The 14,106-nt window shown below is 40.7% G+C and overlaps 1 protein-coding gene across 10 annotated transcripts in view; it reads left to right on the top strand.

The window, feature by feature from the left end:
- Positions 1-14,106, top strand: part of NUMB (NUMB endocytic adaptor protein) — a 145,689-nt gene that overhangs the window by 45,510 nt on the left and 86,073 nt on the right. The window contains exon 1 of one of the 10 annotated variants that reach the window (XM_073348546.1): positions 3,032-6,568. The exons of the other annotated variants lie outside the window; for them this stretch is intronic. The gene's annotated coding sequence lies outside the window, so the exon portion shown is untranslated. Of the gene's footprint in view, positions 1-3,031; positions 6,569-14,106 lie in introns of those variants that run through there. 10 annotated transcript variants of the gene reach the window in all.

Here is a 14,106-nt window from a genome sequence, read left to right as displayed (position 1 = left end):
TACAGGAGGGAGAGGAGCTTTGGGAGAGGAACATTGATAATGTATTAAAGACAGTTAAAATACAATTGCTATAGCTTCCACAGGCATGTCTTGTGAATGACTGGGAGGGAGAAAAGTCATGGCTTGGAGCCCTGTAGGGCACTCTACTCAGGGTTTTGCTATGTTGAAAATTGGCCATATATTCCTCCTTTTTGTCTTAAGCAGTTTGTAATATGTTAGTATTTTACCTTATATTCCATGACTAGCTTTCTTAATAGCTTCTGTCAGAGTTTTTGAATCAGCTATTTAGTTGATATGTTTAAAGAATCCTAATAGATTATTAAGGAACATCTTTATTTTAGAGAGGCTGTACTGGTGTATCCCCTGTCGTATCACAGTTTGTTCTATTTTTAATCTAATTTTTCATTTTGCCTTGTACTGAAATAAAGGTCATTGATCTAATTCTCAGGGATCGCTCCTGGCGCCTTTTAGACATAGGCAGACCACTTGCTCTCCCCTGGCATAGTAGCGGACTTTAATATGTGCCCATTTGTTAGTAGCTCAGCCACTTCATTAAGTATAGTCAGAGCTTATTAATGCATACCATTTAGACCTGGTGATTTTTTTTCTTTAATATATTAGTTTATTCCCGCACATCTCCTTTTGATACCTCTGTGTGACAATGCCATGTCCTAATCATAGCATGGGTAGCATTGTTCAGGTATAGGGAGAAATAAGACGTTTAAGGCTCTGTCTCTACTACAGTTCTTAATCATGATTCTATAATGATTAAGAGGCATAATTACTAGGGTTGTCAAGCGAATAAAAAATTAATCGCGTGAATAATTGAAATTAATCTTACTGTTAAACAATAATAGAATACGATTTATTTAAATATTTTTGGATGTTTTCTGCATTTTCAAATATATTGATTTCAGTTACAACACAGAATACAAAGTGTACAGTGCTCCCTTTGCTTTTTTATTACAAATATTTGTGCTGTAAAAAACAGAAGAAATAGTATTTTTCAATTCTCCTAATACAAGTACTATAGTGCAATCTGTTTATCATAATTCTACATTTTAAGTTCAACTTTTATGTACAAAAAATAACTGCATTCAAAAATAATGTAAAACTTTAGAGCCTATAAGTCCACTTAGTCCTCCTTGTTCAGCCAGTTACTCAAACAAGTTTGTATACATTTGCAGGAGGTAATGCTGCCCGCTTTTTGTTTACAATGTCACCTGAAAGTGAGAACAGATGTTTGCATGGCATTGTTGTAGCTGGCGTCGCAAGACGTTTACGTGCCAGATGTGCTAAAGATTCATATGTCCCTTCGTCAACCACCATTCCAGTCCATGCTGATGACTAGTTCTGCTCGATAATGATCCAGAGCAGTGCAGACTGATGCATGTTCACTTTCATCATCTGAGTCAGATGCCACCAGCAGAAGGTTGATTTTCTTTTTTGATGGTTCGTGTTTTGTAGTTTCTGCATCGGAGTACTGATCTTTTAAGACTTCTGAAAGCATGCTCCACACCTCATCTCTCAAATTTTGGAAGGTACTTCAGATTTTTAAGCCTGGGGTTGAATGCTGTAGCTCTTTAGAAATCTCACATTGGTACCTTTTTTGCATTTTGTCAGATCTGCAGTGAAAGTGTTCTTAAAACTAACAACATTGCTGGGTCATCATCCGAGACTGCTATAATATGAAATACATGGCAGAATGTGGGTAAAACAGAGCAGGAGGCATACTATTCTCCCCCGAGGCATTCAGTCAAAATTTAATTAACCACTTATTTTTTTAATGAGCATCATCAGCATGGAAGCGCATCCTCTGGAATGGTGGCCGAAGCACGAAGGGGCATATGAATGTTTTAGCATATCTAGCATGTAAATATCTTTCAATGCTGACTACAGAAGTGCCATGTGTATGTCTGTTCTCACTTTCAGGTGACATTGTAAATAAAAAGCTGGCAGCATTATCTCCCGTACATATAAACAAGCTTGTTTGTCTTAGCGATTGGCTGAATAAGAAGTAGGACTGAGTGGACTTGTAGGCTCTAAAGTTTTACATTGTTTTTTTGAGTGCAGTTATGTAACAAAACAAATCTATATTTGTAAGTTGCACTTTCACCATAAGGAGTTTGCATTATGTACTTGTATGAGGTGAAATGAAAAATACTATTTCTTTAGTTAATTATTTTTACAGTGCAAATATTTGTAATAAAAATGTAAAGTGAGCACTGTACACTGTTATAATTTAAATCAATATATTTGAAAATGTAGAAATCCAAAAATCGTTAATAAATTTCAATTGGTATTCTATTTAACAGTGCGATTAAAACTGTGATTAATTGCATTTTTATCGCAATTTTTTTTTTAATTAATTGTGTGAGTTAACTGCAATTAATCGACAGCCCTAATAATTTCCTTAGCTGGCTAAAAGTAACAGTTCAGTTTTCAGAAACAGTAAAATTTTTGCCATCATAATATGTGCACAGCTGCCTAACAGTTTTTGTATCTGTATATTCTGCCTGTTTGTGGTGCAAAAAATGTGCTGAACTTGTTACAAAAACCACTTAGTGCCAGTTATACCACTAATTGATTACAGATGGTTTTGACATGCTCTTGCTGTGTTGCAGATGCTTATACTTAAAGATTACTGACATGCATACTATGTTCTATTTAATTATTTCATTTGTTTTCAGTTTGATGGAACAGGATGGGGGTATAGCTTCTAGCTGGGTTTGTAGAAAAATGACACCAGGACAGTGGTATTCATGTAATTCAGGAATCACAAGGTCAGGAGTAGCTTTGGAGCTTGTTTCATACTATTGGAAGTGACTACTGTAGGCTCAGGTTTCAGAGTAACAGCCGTGTTAATCTGTATTCGCAAAAAGAAAAGGAGTACTTGTGGCACCTTAGAGACTAACCAATTTATTTGAGCATAAGCTTTCGTGAGCTACAGCTCACTTCATCGGATATGAAGTGAGCTGTAGCTCACGAAAGCTTATGCTCAAATAAATTGGTTAGTCTAAGGTGCCACAAGTACTCCTTTTCTTTTTACTGTAGGCTCGTGACTCCCATATGTTTTTTCATTTTTCAGGGAAGTATTGTTAAATCACACTGTTTGTATTGAGAGAGTGAATGCGCACATAATAGACATTTTTTGAGAGCTGGGGGTTTAGAGTAAAATATGGCACCAGGATGGTAGGATATGATGATCATGGTAGCCATTTTTTCAGGGGTTTGGAGCGGAGCCTGGAGCTGGAGCGCAGAGCAGCTCCGGAGCAGTGGAGCTGCAGGTTTTTGCCTGGAGCTGGAGCAGAGCCGGAGCACAGCTCCGAAGCCCTGTATTTTTTTGATAGGTCACTTTCAGATTGTGGCTAGGTAGAAAGAGGAGCACTGCACTAACTTAGAGGAACTAAACCTGTTTCTGTGAGGTTCTTTCCTTTCTCTGGAGAACAGAATACATATAACTGCTTTGACATGTAGGTAAAACTTAGTGGTGACACTGTCTGTGTTATGGTAGTGCCTAGAGACCTGTCCCCCTCAACCAAGATCAGGGCTCATTGTGGTAAGCAATATACATACATGTAGTAAAACATGGCCCTGTCCCAAAGATCTTAAAATCTAAGTAGGGTGAGAGATAAGGGCAGAAGAGGTGCAATAACTTGCCCAAGGTCATACAGGAGGTCTGTGGCCCAGTTATGGCTAGAACCCAGGGCTCCTGAGTCTGAGCAAGAGCTGTACCCAGTGGAGCAGTACTGATTCTATTCAGTCCTGAATCAGTGCCATGGAAGCCCCTGCAGATCTGAGGGACCAATGACAATTTTAAGGTCCAAGTATCTAGCTAACAGAGCTAGAAACAATGCTACAGAATACCACTGGAAAGTAGATTCTAGATCTTCAGTTGGGTGTATATCGTGTTTCTAGTCCTGGTGACTTCAGACCTTACAGCACTAACCAGAGTAGTGCAGTATCTTTCCTTACTACCAAATTCCAACTTGATTTTTTTTTTACTAGCTGCTGTAGCAAAAACAGGTATGCCTAGAAACCAGTGTTTTATACAAATGTAAATTCCAGCTTTCATAGATTCTAAGCCCACAAGGGACCATTATGACTATCTCATCTGATCTTCTGCAGAATTCAGGCATAGAGTTTTGCACAGTAATTGCTGCATTGACTCCAGTATCTTGTAACCGAAGTAGTGGAAAGCTGTATTTCTATAAATACACAAACACCGTATTGTCAATTATGGTTAGTCTACACAGAGCTAATACAAACTAAAAAGAGGAAATGAAGAGTTAAAGCAACCAATAGTGCATGCTCTACTCTTCCATTCAAACACTTTGCTGCTAGCACAATCACCATACATCATAGAGAAGGCTAAGATTTTTGTCATGGTTATTTTTAGTAAGTCACAAGCAATAAACAAAAATTCATGGAAGCCATGACCTGTCCTTGACTTTCACTAAAAATAACTCTGACAAAATGGGGAGTGGGGGGATCCAACACCTAAGGCGGCGGCTGCTGCTGCTTCATAGTGTCCTCCGCCACCGTGGTTGCTGGGAGCTGTGTGGTTTCCCCTTCTCCACCAGTGGATGGAAGCTGCCATGGGGGGGCTCCTCCACCCACAGCAGCTGGGAGCTGCAGGTTGACCATATTTCCAAAGAGAAAATGAGACACACACAGCCACTTGCTGGAGGGCTATCCCGCTCAGGAGGCTGTCGCCTGTTGCTGGAACCCAGCTCCAGTCCCGCGGCCCCTGGAGCTGAAGCAGAAAATGTTACGGAGGTCTCTGGAGGTCACAGATTCCATGACCTCATGACATAAACATGGCCTTAATCATAGAGAATACACCACCATCTTAACTCTCACCCAATAAGTATGCTAGCTTTTCAGCACCCACCCCTCCAAATTCCATCGTCCTCACTACCATGCAGTTCAGACTCTCCAACCCTTCTGCACAGTTCTGAGAGACTACATTCCCTCAGGTTTTTGCAAGAGGATACTTTTTGACAAAAAACCTAGGTTTTAACACTATAGTCAGATTGAACAAGGTATTCTCATCTGTTTATAAAATTCTGGTTTTACCATTGTATTTTATTCCAGAAGATTTCGTTATAGGTATTTGAAGTGCTAGTGGAATGCTGTGCAACCGAATGGGTAAGGTTCCACAGACCTATGTCAATACTGAGGTAATATCAAACAGTGAAGTTTGCTATCTTCATGGTTCTTTGGATCTGTAATCAGTAGGTTATTGGATGAGAAAGCAGTCATATCTTGTAGTAAGTACTTGGAGTATATATTCTTTGTCCCCAAATGGAACAGAAATTAGAGCAAATTTAAGGATTTTGTAATCTAAATAAGTGTACCAAAAATCCATATTTCGTATGAAAAGTTCTTAATCTTTGTGTCAATTTCTCTAGAAGACTAGTCTTGTCCTAATTTAGGACAACTACTGAAAAATCCAGACTTGCATGTCTTCCACATCCTTTACAATACAGGTTACAAAATAAATTACAAGTGCTGAGAAACATACCACACTAAACAATTTAAGAGCTATCAAAGACAAAAGACACTGGAGGGAAGTTTAGTTAAGGGACATAAGAGAAATTGCTTGAAGTGAGTTTCATGGAAGGACTTGGCAGAGGAGAGGATTGTTCCAGGTATGTAGGACAGCATGATAAAAGAGAAGTAGCAGTGTATATGAAGGGACAAAAAGAACTGGTAAGGATGTGAATGAGAAAATGTTTAAAATGCTCTGAGTGTCAATGGTGCTGTATAAATAAGCCATAATGGGGAGATAGCTGGAGCAGAGCTGTGGCGGGGGAGTGTGTCAAATCACATAGGAATTTGTAAGTGAAGAACATTAATCTGTTGTGGTAAGAGATTCAAGGAGAGTGACCTGGATTGTTCGCTGTACCTAACACTTACAGAAGAGGTGATAGTTGCTTAATTTTGTCTGGAAGGTTTCCATATTTCTGTTTTCAGACAACATTCTGATCTTGTCAGTGCCTCAAGGGACTTTGATCAGCAATATTGCTAGTGTCAACATTGAGAAACAAATGTATGAGTAAAGAGCTCACCAACTCCAGGACAAAGGATGATAATTTTTGGAGAGCTTTGACACTACACACAGAAAGTAGTGGTCCTCTCAAGTGTAAGGCAGAATAGATCAATAAGATGCCTTTAAAAAAGGTTGAACATGAGTCTGTGGTAATATATCCATGTAATAGGCCAGGTGAGACCAAATGACACCTATGGATCTCTTTTAGCAGTGCAACATCTAACATTAGAAAGGACTGACTTTATCAAATGAACTATAACATCTCTAGAGTGGTGGTGCTCAGGAGTGTGCTTCAGGCAAGATATTCTCTAGAGAGCAGAGTAATGGTGTGATTCTGCAGAGAAAAATATGAATGGCATCTCACTAATCAATAGGTCTAATTCATGCATATGCAATCCTATCTACTGACTATATTTTTACTCTTATTAGCCCTGCAGAGAATGAGCTAAGAATGAGTGGATTCTGTTCCTCCTTGTGCATTACCAGCAGATGTGTCTAAGATCAGTCAATCAGGTAATCAGGCTGCAAAGGTGTCAGTGAGGGCAGATAAGATACTTCTAGAGAGAATAGTCTTCAACAGAAAGGGGGGGGAGCTGTTGTCTGGGAAGTGCTCATCTGCCTTGGTCTAGCCAGGCTCTCAGGCTTATTTTTTCCCCTAACCTTGAGCCTAGGATCAAAGGGGACACTAAACTTTTAAGTACTCTGTCATAGAGAGGAAGGGGGTGAGTAGGAAGCAATGGCTGGAGGAGAGATTTGATCACTCTGAGAATGCTGCAGGGGTCGTCTTGTCTCTCGCAGCTAAGCAATAAGGGTATCTGGGCTGAGTGGAAGTTACTTAAGCTTCATTCTTTTCTTGCAAATTTGGGGCAAGATTATTATGTGTAAGCCTTTCTTGTTTTTAACCCATTTCTCTGACTGCTGTGTTCCTGTTGATGAATAAATGTTTTTTTTTAAAAAGCTGAACTGTATTGCTGCATACATTTTTTCTGGTTACGAAGCTCCTAAGAGAGAAGGCTTCTGTATGGAGCCAAGCCAAACCTGCCCTGTTAAAGAAGTCATGGTGAGAAATGAGTGCTGAAGCCTAGGGATTCAGTTTATAGGTCTCTGGATCCCCCTTGAGTTAAGTGAGGGCCCAAGCTTATCACTACTAGGGGAATTGTGCACTCATGAGACTGCAGAGGAACACACAGCGTAGCACACCTTGTGATCCATGACAGTTAAAGAAGCTGTCAAAACACTACATCTCAGATCATGCCATGCTTCAGAAATCACTTTTCAGACATATACACTTAATATGCCAATTGGTTCTCTAAAGTAGATGCTGTAATTTTGTAATTTGGATTTTAATACTCTTCGATGTAGGGATGTATTTTAGAGACATTAGATTATGAAACAAAGACTCAGACTATTGAATTGGGTTTGTCTCTCTTGAGCATCTGGTGTAGGATTTCTGTATGTAATGGTAAACTGTCCTTTCTCAGTTCTAAAGGCTTTTTTTTTTGGGGGGGGGGGATGTTTATTTCCAGACAAGATCTCTACTACATCAGGTGAGATCTGGGGAGAATGTTCTCTCTAGTCAGAACTTTTTGTTTCAGTGTTTGTCTAAATACAGAAATTGCACCAATTCTATTTTTAAATCAGTTTACTTAAATTTATATAGCACTCTTGTATAATGCTATTAGAGCAATATTTGCTGGTCTTAAATCAATATTTGCTACTTTTAAACCGATTTATCTTTGGCTCACTGAATTAAGCTAAATCAATATAAGGCACTCTTAAACCTCTAGCATTATCTACGGTGGGGTTTTGCCTTGATTGCAGCCATTTGTGGCCACCTTTGGGGTAGCAGAACTCATGTACAGACCGGCATATTTGCTATTTGTACTAGTGGTGCTCCACTGTAATAGGCAACCACAACTCCATGGATGATGCTGGGAGAGCCAGGTGCTCAACACTTCCAAAATCAGGCCAATTTCATTTTTTTTAGGATTAAAATTGCTTTGAGATAACACCTCAGATGCCTGAAAAGCAGAAGGCATGTATATATTCATGAAAGAGGCACCTCTACTGTCTTATGAACATAAATTGGTGCTTGTCCTATTTAAATTAGGCTGCCACTTGAAATGGCTGGAAATAAATCTTGCAGTGACATCAGGGTAGCAGGCATTTGACCAAGTTTGGTAGGCATCTGGGAGTGGAATGGTCACTCCAGGCAACCAAATCTTGAAAATTTGCTCCAAAGGCGATTGGTCCCTTGAATATATATTCCTCCTGGGGGAATTCTGCACCACTACACATGTGGAGAATTTGTCCCCTGCATATTTCTTTGCTTCCCCACAGAAAAATGACTTTCTGATGGGGAAGCAAAGGGAAGCCATAAGAGCGGCCATGCGACCCTCACCAGCAATATGTTTCTGGAGCCTAGGGAAGCCAGCAGAGAAGTAAATCACTGTGGGGCAGGAGGCCGAACTGGGGAAGACATGGCTGGTGGCTCCTACCCTGTGCCAGGCTCAGCTGCTAATCCCGGCTGGGCTGGGAGGACAAGACTTCCTCTTCCCTTGCACGACATCCGGGGCTGGGTCAGACCAAGCCACAGATTTCTCTCCCAGCTGAAGGAAAATCTGCAAACTTCTCCTCCCTTCCCTTCCCCTCCCCTCCCTCCCTCCCCCGCTTCCTGCACCCATCGCTCCTCAGTTGCAGGGGGAGGGATCCCTGTACAGGGAGCTGCTCCCCCATCCACCCAAGCCCCTTGCATCCGGACCCTCCTGCCAAGCCTCATTCCCCCTGCACTCAGAACCACTCTCCAATGAGTCCCACTCCCCCTACACCTGGACCACCCTGACAAGCCAGTTGCTTGAAGTGCTTGGGAGAAACGCACACGAGGGACAAGTACTAGATCTGTCAGGACTTTAGACCCCTGCGTTAAAAAGGAGAGAGAAGGCTCAAGGGTCGGTTATACTAATGGATGCTGCTCTCAGACTATCCTCAGAGCCAAGTTGCTCTGATTCTGAACCGAGCACTTTGGCTTCAGTGCAAAGTGCTCCTCCGGCACAGCGTTCTTCCTGGCACCATTCACCATCTCTGCTGCTGAGGAAGAAGCACAAAACACAGCACACTGACACCGCGCTTGCTGATGCAGAAAAAGGATAAGCATGGGGAAGGCAGCACAGCACCATGGTGGGCCACTCGTCTATTCCGGTCCTATGGTGGCACTGTCCATTGCACTCAGAGCATTGAGTCCGGTGCAGGACTTTCCACTGACTCCTGGAAGCCATTGCAGTACCAGCAACTTGACTGTCCCTTTGATCCTGGAGGCCTTCACAGTGGCCAGGAACTTACTATCACTCCCAGTCCCCTTGACTCCGTTGGGACAGCGGCTGTCTCCAATGACAGGGAGCAGGATGTTAGGTGTGCCTTCACCACCTATATTGAGAGGACTAAACCCTTTTGCAAGTCCACGCATCTCTCTGTAGCTGTAGCAGAAAGGATGAAAGGGCTTCCACTGTCAGGCTGGAGGATCTTTGCCAGCTCGTAGTAAGCTCAAATACAGGTGGTCATCCAGGACAGCGTCCTGCTGCTGGCCATCCTAACTGCTTGCTCCATGAACGTTCAGGCCTCTTCATCAGTGTTCCTCGTGCAAGTGCCAATCCAAGATATCTGCAGGGCTGCAACTTGGTTATCAGTGTACATCTTTGCATCCCATTATGCCATCACCCAACAGGCTTGAGACAACGCCAGGTTTGGAAGAGCAGTGTTGCTGTCAGCATGTCCTTGTACTCAGAACCCATCTCCTGAGGTACTGCTTGTGAGTCACCTAATGTGGAATGGACATGAGCAAGCACTTGAGGGGGGGAAAAAAGGTTACTAACCTTCCATAACTGTTGTTCTTCAAGATGTGGTGCTCGTGTCCATTCCATGACCAACAGAGGAGTAAGGAGGGTGGGTCAGAGTTGTCTGGCCAGAAGGAACTGAGAGGGTGCATGGTTGGTGGCACTCTTTATGCTGGCACATGCGTGTGCAGCTCCAGAGGGTGCTAGAGCTGGTCTGATGGATATCACTGAGAGGAAAAACCTCCAACAGTGCACAGGGCACAGACACCTAACGTGAAATGGACAAGAACAATACATCTCAAAGAACAACAGTTATGGAAAGTTAGTAACCATTTTTTTTTTAAAACATGTCCAGTCTAAGAGTGTTTGTTTGTTTGTTTTTTCCAGGGGCTGTAAATTGGGAACCCCTTGTTCAAATGGCTCCAAATTTGGATTGCTGAACAAACTCTGGGCAATCTGAGTACACTGTGCAGATTTTAGAACATTTAGAGTTGATCTGTATACAGAACTCTCGTCATAACCTTAACTTTAACAGAGCTAGTGCTCTTCCATAGTGCAGCACTACACAGGAATAGGTAGTAGACTGTAATCAATATAGAATATTTCCTCTGCTGAACTAAGACTAAGAAATATAACTACAATAGAACCTCGGAGTTATGAACACCTTGGGAATGGAGGTTGTTCGTAACTCTGAAATGTTTATAACTCTGAACAAAAAGTTATGGTGATTCTTTCAAAAGTTTACAACTGAACATTGACTTAATACAGCTTTGAAACTTTATGCAGAAGAAAATGCTGCTTTTAACCATCTTAATTTAAATGAAAAGCATTGACAAGGAAACTTAATCTTTTTTTAAACTTTCCCTTTTTTTAGTAGTTTATATTTAACACAGTACTGTGCTGTACTGTATCTGCTTTTCTGTGTATTTGTGTGTCTGTTGCCTGCTTGCGTACTTCCAGTTCCAAATGAGGTGTGAGGTTAACTGGTCAGTTTGTAATTCTGATAGTCTGCTGTATTCAAAACAAACGTCAGTGTCACAATTCAGAGGCATACCATTCTTGGTTCCCTTCAGCAGCAGGAAGTAAGAGCATTCTCCACAAGTTGCATCAGAGTAAGCAATGTACCCACATTCCCAGCTCATAATAATCTTTCTGGACAAAAGAAATAGCCTGCAGAATAATGTTGTCAATTTCTTCTCTTCTTTTTTACTCACCTCTGCCCCCTTTTACCGCCTCCCATCCCACACATTTATTACTTCCGTGGCAAACTATTTTGTAGGTTTAAGGGTGTGACTTTTTAATGGAAATGCTGGTATTTGCACTACGAATGAAGATCTTATATGTTTTACACAGTGTTCCAATGTTGATATATAGCTGTCTGATAGTAAGTGCACTGTTAACAGGAAGACTTCCTCAAATGCCTTTCTAAGTAAGTAGCAAGAGGTATCACTGTGAAAGTCTAAAAGTTCACTAAATGTGGAATGTGTTCAAAACTCACTTCAGAAAACAATATAAGACCTTTGTCCTGTTCAGTTCAACACCTCCCACCTTAGTGGATGTAGCTATATTATAGAACATGTTTAGCCTGCTCCATTTGAAGCAGCCAACCAAATTAAAATAAACTAGCAAGTCAGTCTTTCAGATCCTCACTAATGTTTTATATCCTTCACCTCTACATAGTCTGGCTAGTAAGACTGTTACTGGCTTTATAACTACTTTTGGCTTTGGATGTATAAGTTGTAGCTTGATGTTAGAATACAGCTCTTCAGGGAAGACTGGAAGAAATCTGAAGAAATGTGATGTCAGAGGATTCCTCTGGCAGACTTTTTTGAATTAGAGGATGTGGGCTCTAATCAGGATACTTTTCTTATGTGCAGGAGCTGGAACAGGAACTCACCACTCCCTTTGGGAATGTTCTTTTTCGGTGTGATGAGAGAGATTACTAAATAATGTAATAATGTAATTACTAAATAATGCTACTTCTTGATTAATGGAATTCTCACTTCTGCAGCTGAGTGGAGTGGTACTAGTCTTATTTCAGTGAGTCTTTCAGTAAGACTTCTGAGAAGATATTTTAGGAGCTATCTGACACAAATAATACAGTACTACCTGGAATAATCAAGATAAAACTCACTTTCTAGCTATAACCCCAAGAATTCTGAAAGGCAGAAAGGCAGTTTGAAAAGCGTGTACAGTTTCTAAGGTGTAGCTGTGTTATAGTGTGCATGGATTTCCACATAATGGCTTGAAAATTTTGTTGTATAAGGTCATATCTACACTTAAAAGCTTACAGTGGCACAGCTGTAAGATCACTCATGTAGCTGCATTATGCCAATGATAGACAGCTCTCCCATCAGCATAATAAAACCAATTCAACGAACAGCGGTAGCTATGTCGGTGGGAGAGCATCTCCCGCCGACAGCACTGTACATGCCAGTGCTTATGCTGGCAAAACGTGTATCACTCAGGGGTGTGGTTTTTTCACACCCCTGAGTGACAAAAGCTTTTCCGACATAAGTGCTAGTGTAGATACGGCCTAAGAAAGCTTAATCATGTTCTGCCTATGATAAGGTGACTGTCCTAATGAAACAGGCTTTCAGACAAATGGAGGGGAGCTGCCTTAACTAAACTCAGATGAAGGGATTTTGAATGATTTGTGTATCTAAATCATTAGAAACAAGATTTACAAGTGCTAAGCTTTTTCTTTTCTCTTCAAGTGATATAAAACACTATGGTGTAGTACATTTAGTTATACTGGCATGTCCTGTGATTGAATAGCCATGAAGGAAATAAGGGAAAGTACAAAGTAGTATGCCTTTACCAAAAGGAGTAGCTACTGTATTCAAGCAGTAGAATATAGTGACAAAATGCCCATTAGAGCAGAAAACTGAACCACTTACTGCTAATACAAAACTAAGAGGATTGGCTGTAAGCTGGCCATTTATTTTTTGAAAGAAAGCTGCACACCTATTTTGCTTAGTGTAAAAATACATATTTGTGCAGCAGGAAGTATTATCGCTTTATATATTTAAAAGCTGAAGATAAATTTTTCAAACCTGGATGCTTAAAATCCGTTTTGAAACACTCAGCTGATGGTTTTTTGTAAACAAATCAGTGGTGAATGCTTACAAAAATCATGAAATCAGAGACAATGTCCTTTTTAATAAATTATGTGACTATTAGTTTGCAAATATTAGACTACTATGTGTTTAAAGCCTTTTACCCTGGACATGGCTATATGCATATGCTATACTTTGGCACAGCACATTTCTTAGTAGTTTTACTAATAAAACTAAGCAGAAAGTGTCAATGGATACCTTAGGGAAATCTTTTTTTTGTTTTTGTTTTGTATTTTAAGGAAACTGATCCAGTAATATTTTTATGTACTTTCTTAAAGCTACTATAAGCAATCTTTAAAAACACTCCTTCAGACTTAAGTATTTCTACATACAGCTGCTAGTTAAGTGAAGTGTTGTCTGTACTGATGGAATCTTAATCCTGTTAGTAACTTGATGGGGGTTTATAGTTGTGATTTGCCATTGGAAGGAAATAACTTTGTTGGCTCATGTAAGAGGGAAGGAGCCATCTCCTTTCAGTGAGCCTTTCTGAAATATGTAAGTAAAATGTTCGATCTTTCTTACTGGACTGATGCTGATTCTTGAATAAAGACAATCCTTTCTGAAACATCAACTACTCTTCCCACTGATATTGAATGAAAATTAAGATTGAGATGCAAATATTTCAAATGATCAAATAGCTGCATCTCTTTTTCCAGGCTCAGAGCTTGTCTTTGGTGCATGCCTTCCACAGTATCGATATCTTCGCTGTAGAGAGAACCTGGGTGATTGGCAACTGGGTCTGAGCCTAGCCTGGATGTGAGCAGCCACGTTGCAAGGCCATACATGAGTTTCTGCTTCCTCACTGGTGCTGTATTCTACTTTGTGTGTTGCCAGGACTTTTAGGGCAAAAAGGGCATTTTTAAAAAGTCCCAAAAGGACTTTTAGGGCATACTGTTGTGCTGTAAACTGAGGCACTTTGATTCTTTCCCAGTGAATTGTGGGAGAATGTCTTTCCTTTTGGGCATACTGCAGGGATGGGTAATTCTGGGATGGTATTGGAGGACTAGTAGTGCGTGAGTGATTTCACCTGTGTCCTCACTGCAATATGAGTGACTTACCAGTGTGAGTGAAAGTGGATTCCAGGCACTAACCCAGATCTCTA

This window comes from Lepidochelys kempii, chromosome 6, assembly GCF_965140265.1.
Source record: "Lepidochelys kempii isolate rLepKem1 chromosome 6, rLepKem1.hap2, whole genome shotgun sequence".
In the NCBI taxonomy this organism is placed as follows: domain Eukaryota; kingdom Metazoa; phylum Chordata; order Testudines; family Cheloniidae; genus Lepidochelys; species Lepidochelys kempii.
The sequence above is the reverse complement of the archived record's forward strand: the minus strand, read 5'-3'. Positions and strand labels throughout refer to the sequence as shown.